Below are 5,883 nucleotides of genomic sequence, written 5' to 3'. Positions count from 1 at the left end.
CCCCCCCCCCCCCCCCCCCCCCCCCTTGGCTGGCCCTGGAGGAAGCCCTGCTGGGTTTCCAGGCACCTTTCTTGAGCTTAGGCCACTGTACCTCTGCTGACAGCTCTCCAAGTCCCCAAAGTGGCTGCTTTCTTTATCCTCCCTTCTTCCCACCCCAGAATTCTCTCTCCACAGGGCTTACCAGATGCCTGGACACACACAGAAGGCCTGGCTTCCAAAGCCCTGCCTGCCCTAAGGCTGCCTCGCCCCAGAGCCACTTCAGACAGGGCCACAGACTTCCTGGTTGACGTAAGAGCCATTTTTTGGGCCACAGTTAAGTGAGAGATCTAGGCTTAACTCTCAACCTTCAATCAGCCTCTGAAAGGCCTGAGGGCACGTTAGTCCAGATAAATCAATACTGCATAGTTGCATTCTAGAACCAGAAAGGAGGAAGGTGGTGGCCTACCTGGAGGAGGATTCTTTTCTGCAACTTCATTTTTTTAATTAATAAAACATTTTTTTATATTTATTTATTTTTGAGAGACAGAGTGAGACAGAGTACGAGCAGGGGAAGGGCAGAGAGAGAAGGAGACACAACAGAATCTGAAGCAGGCTCCAGGCTTTGAACAAGCTGTCAGCACAAAGCCCGACACAGGGCTCGAACCACAAACTGTGAGATCATGACCTGAGTTGAAGTCGGATGCTCAACCGACTGAGCCACCCGGGTGTTCCTCTGCAACTTCGTTTTTTGAATGACAATGATGGGCCAGAAGGAAAAGCGTATAATCTTTACTGAGCACCTGCTCTGTATCCACACGATTTTTTTTTTGCATTTAATCCTAATAACCTAAATAATAGTATTGTTTTCTCTGCCTGTAACATTTGCAGGGCCAGGGTAAGAGTACAAATGGAGATCTATGCACCACGTACCATACAAGTCAATGTTTTAAACATAAACGTCAAGCTAAGAGGTTGTTAAAGTAAGTGCTAATCTCCTAAACTGACAAATATTTTCATAATGATCTGGGAGGCCAAGTTCCAATTTAGAATGCATTGACTCGTCAGAGTTCTGAGTTCAAGTGTGACCAAGAGAACTTCTCTTCTCAACCTTGACTCAGTCCTAAGGCAGCCGGAGGACACACCTGTGTGGAAGCCTGAGGTCTCTGTTCGGTCCGCCGTCACCCCCATCTCCTGCTCCCCAGCAGCTGCCCTTGGCTTCCATCAGGCATCAGACAGGCAGTGTAGTACGTCTTTGTGAGTATGGATCTGGGGAGCAGCCCATATAGACCCTAGAAGAGGGTATAGGCCCATACGGACAGAGATTTTAGGGACCTGGCCCCTACAGTGTGTCCTAGATGGGAAGTTGGGGTTCTAAGGGGCGGCCCCCTTGGATGCATTAATCCCTCAGCCCACAGGAAAGAGTATAGACAGAGGAGCACCGGAACAGGACCCTATAGACTGGGGGGACCAGAGCAGGCACCCCTCTTGCCTGAGCCTGAAGATTTTTCTGGCTTTATTATCTCCAGCACAAATGAGCAAGTCAACTAAGGCTGGCCGGGAGGGGCCAATCCTCAGGAGGGTCGAACCCAGGTGGAAGAGGCAAATTCCTTAACTCCAAGGGGAACCGAAGATCTGGTCCTAATTCTCGGGCCATGCAGGTTGGCAAAGCAGCTCTGTACTCACAGTTCACCCACTGAGTGCGTAGATGAGGAACAGAGCCCTGAAGGGTAAACACTTCATGACTGTCCCACAGCTAGTGAACCAAGGAGCTGGCTGTGAACCCTTGCTGGTCTGACCCCGGGATCCCTGTTCCTGTGGTGCCTGTCTACACTACAAAGAAGAAAGCGGTTGGGGTTGAAGAGAGAAGAGGAAACAGGAAATACAGGGCTGCTTTTGAGGCGGGGGTGGGGGGGTTGGGGGGGATGTGATGAGTCTGGGCTTCCCCGCCTGCAAGGCCAACCAAAGTCTAGTCCAAAGGGGTCCTCGGTTTTGGGATGCCACCAGGTGGGCTCCTGATCTTGTCTCTCAGGCTATTCTACTGCACCTAAAATTCAAGCTCCAACCCCCACCCCCCCACAGTGCATATCTGGTGTTGCCCAGCTTCTCAAGCTGTTATCTTTAAGGTCTTGCTTTGATGAACTTTGACCTTTTCTCGCATTCTTCCCTAAGCCTGCTCAGTGAAAAATGGTGGCCTTGGCTGTGCCAGCCAACAGAGCCTTCCTCAGACCTGGGTAGCTCACAGAGCCCAGCGACACAAGGTATTTTTTCCTCGTTAAATTTAACTGTTAAAATTATAGCTTGTTTATAGATCTCTAATTGGCTTTGTCAGTGAAGGCCAGAGTGCATTATAAAGCATGATTTAAAGAAATAAAGCACCTAAGTACAGACTAGAACAATCCATTAAAGCCTTGGTCTTCTTTCATCACCCTTTAAGAGCCAGGGGTTCTCAACCTGGGCTACACACTGGGATCACCTTGGCAGCTCTGAGCACCACTGATGGATGGGTTCCACCCATAGACATTTTGATGTGATTGTTCCGGGAGCGGACATTTAAAAAGCTTCTTTTAATTAAAAAAATTTTCCAGATGATTTTATGCAGTTAAGATTGAGAACCACAGATTTTTTTTTTAAAAAAAGGGAAATTCTTACTTGAGCCCTACCTGTGTTGCATGTAGCATTTGAAAGTTCTTTGAGCCTGGCTAGATCCACCTTTCCCAAAGCTTACTGTTTATTTCCGCCTACTCTAAACATCCATGCCTTTCTACCTACCTGTGAGTACTCACACACGGTCAAAACGTCCTGTGCTTATAGTTTTAAGGAAAGAAGGTCTTCGTTTATCTCCTGCACAAGTGAGCAAGTCAAATCTGGTGACCCAGGAAGGGTCAATCCCTGGGAAGATTGAGCAGGGGAAGGAAGAGGCAAAGTCCTTGGTCCCAGACCACTTTATCCGTGGGGGACGTAAGGTTGACACAGCGGTGTTCCACATTCCCAGGGCACTTTCTGTCTCTTCTCAGCTGCATTTGCCCAGCCACTGTTGGCTGCATGGGCGCTGGCAGGTTCTCCTGTTGTAAGAACCATCTAGAAAAGGCGGGAGGGGCCACAGAGGAGGACCTAAAGCCTGGGGAGCTCAGACCCTGCTGCTACCCCCTCCAAGTCAGTTTAGGAGTCCCAGTCACATGGCTTGCCACTCACTTGTTGGCCGGTGACCCTGAGCCTTGGGTAAGGATGGTTACCCACCCCAGTCTCTCAAGTTCAAGAACTTGAGAACTAGGGAACTAATGCAGCGAGTTCCACGGGGTCCGGCCTGGGGCTCTGGGAGGTCCTGGGGACCGTGGCTCCCTCGGCTGGGGTGGGGCCTGCTCTCAGACCCCTCTGTGTGGCTTTTCTTCACAGACCGAGTGTGGCCTTGGAGGTCACCAACTGGTCATCCACAGATCTAAAGATTCATGACCACACTTGTCCTCGGCCAAAATAATCAGCTGAGCTCTGCTCCTGCCCCAAGATGGGACGAGGTCTGGGCAGAAAATGCCCACATTGTTTCATCGTGAGATCAGGCATAGTTTTGCCAGGGGTGAGGGGAAACCCTCGGATGCCTTTAATATTTCTGCCAGTCTTGGCGGGTTATTTTCATTCTCCACCAGGGCACAGAAAACTATTGTTTTCGAGAACTCCGAAGCTCCCTCTAGTGTATGCAATATATTGGGCATTACTTGAGTGTAAAAAACTTTGAAAAACAGAACCTAAATAGGCAAGTGGACAAAGAATCGTGTGACGTTATGGACCACAACTTTGAAATATGATGTTTAAGAAAGACTTGAATGACACAGGGAAATAGTCATGATACAGAGGTGTTAATGAAATGATATATACATTGAGATAGAAATATTAAAAAACATGTAAGTGGGAGGGGATGTCTAGGTGGGGCACAGAGGATTTCTAGGAATGGGACGAATATTCTGTGTGATATTATACTGATGGCTACAGGTCCTTATACATTTGTCCAAGTCTATAGAATGTCCAACACTAAGAGTGAACCCTCCTGTCAACTCTAATCTTAGGTGATCATAATTGTCAATGTGGGCTCACTAAATGTTAACAAAGGTACCCCTCTGGTGGGAAATGTTGATGGGGGAGAGAGGCTGTGCATATGGGGGTGACAGGGAGTACATGGGAGATCTCTGTACCTTCCTCACAGTTTTGCTGTTAACCTATAACCGCTCTAAAACAAGGAGCGTCTTGGGTACCTGACTGGCTCAGTCAGTAGAGCATGTGACCCGAGCCCCACGTTGGGTGTAGAGATTACTCAAAAATATAATCATTTAGAAAAAAATCTTTAAAAAAAGTTTTGGGGTCACCTGGGTGGTGGCTCAGTCAGTTAAATGTCTGACTCTTGTTTTTGGCTTAGGTCTCCATCTCACGGTACACAAGATCGGTTCCCAAGCTGGAGGAGTCTGAGGGCATTCTCTCTCCCTTTCTCTGCTCCTACCCCATTTGTACTCTCTCTCTCTCTCTCTCTCCCAAACAAATAAATGAATAAATTAAAAAAAGTGATTTGTCTTTAAAAAAAAAAGTTCTGGGGGTGCCTGGGTGGCTCAGTCAGTTAAGCGTCCGGCTTCGACTCAGGTCATGATCTCATGGTTTGTGAGTTCGAGCCCCGCATCGGGCTCTGTGCTGACAGCTCAGAGCCTGGAGCCTGCTTCAAATTCTGTGTTTCCTTCTCTCTGTGCCCTTCCCCTGCTCACCTTCTTTCTCTCTGTCTCTCAAAAATAAACATTAAAAAAAAAAAAGAAAGTTCTGGAACTAGATTGTGGTGATGATTACACAGCGCTGTGAATGTATTTAGTGCCACTGAATCACATACTAAAAAATGGTTAAAATGGTAAACTTTACGTTGTTTATATTTTACCACACACACACACACACACACACACACACACACACACACACACCAAAATGACCTATGTAATAATGTGTGCTCAGAAAAATCTTTGAAAGAAATGCTCCAAAGTGTTAGATATCTTTAGGAATGGGATTATAGATGACTTATTTTCTTCGTCAGTCTGAAAGGCCCACACTGAGCATGTAAAAAATGTAATTAGGATACAGAATCGATAACCTGAAGAAGTTATCCTATCAGTCAGGGTCTTGATAAGAAACAGATGACACACTCAAATCAGAAGAGTTTGGGGAAGGTTTATTGACAAAGAGATTAACTATAAATGTAGGAGGGTGTAAGGACCCCCAAGGGCTGCTGTGGAACTGAGATAGAGAAAGAGCAGGGCACCACCCCCAGGCTGAAGAGAAGAGTCAAGGAAGGAGCTAGCAGAACCGAGAAGGGGCAAGAGTTCTGCAAGGCCGCATTGGGAGGAGCAGTGACCTTCAGTTGGGGCAACATCACCTCCAAGAGTCATTCACTTCCCTCCTCTGATCTCCTGCTGGGGATCCCTGCTAGACAGAACCTTCTGGAGGCCAGGGCGTGGGAAGATGGGGGGACTACCCTGCAGTGTATCCTGGTTGGCAGCTCAGGGCAGAAGGGGAGAGAGTGATCTGGAAGGGCATGTAGAAGATAGCCCACCGTAGTGTATTTAACAGGAAAGTTTCGATTTTTGAAAGGACAGATGCTCCTCTGTCCCCTAGGAGACTCCTGCCTTGTGTTGTTTTCAGAGTTTCATGACCAGAGAACAGAAGCAGTCAATGTTTAAAGAAGTCTTTCTCCTCTGCTGTGCATAAGTTCTTGGGCCTTTTCCCAGAAATGACTTTCCAGAATAATTGTCCTAGAAAGCTGCACATAGACGGCCTGTCTGCTGAATTGCCACACATTGGAGTTAATTCACAGTTGCCATCACCTACCGCAATGATGACGGCTGGCCACAAAAAGCCCTTGGCTTGGAGTTAGAAGATTCT

At 47.6% G+C, this 5,883-nt stretch overlaps 1 long non-coding RNA gene across 1 annotated transcript; it reads left to right on the top strand.

The window, feature by feature from the left end:
• Positions 1-1,100: 1,100 nt before the first annotated feature.
• LOC115277065 lies at positions 1,101-1,854 on the top strand. Its single transcript, XR_003902203.1, has 3 exons — positions 1,101-1,233; positions 1,506-1,637; positions 1,733-1,854. It is a non-coding gene; the product is annotated as an uncharacterized LOC115277065 (long non-coding RNA).
• The last annotated feature ends 4,029 nt before the right edge of the window (positions 1,855-5,883 follow it).

Source organism: Suricata suricatta, chromosome 13, assembly GCF_006229205.1.
Source record: "Suricata suricatta isolate VVHF042 chromosome 13, meerkat_22Aug2017_6uvM2_HiC, whole genome shotgun sequence".
In the NCBI taxonomy this organism is placed as follows: Eukaryota; Metazoa; Chordata; class Mammalia; order Carnivora; family Herpestidae; genus Suricata; species Suricata suricatta.
This window is presented reverse-complemented; position numbering and strand designations above follow the sequence as displayed.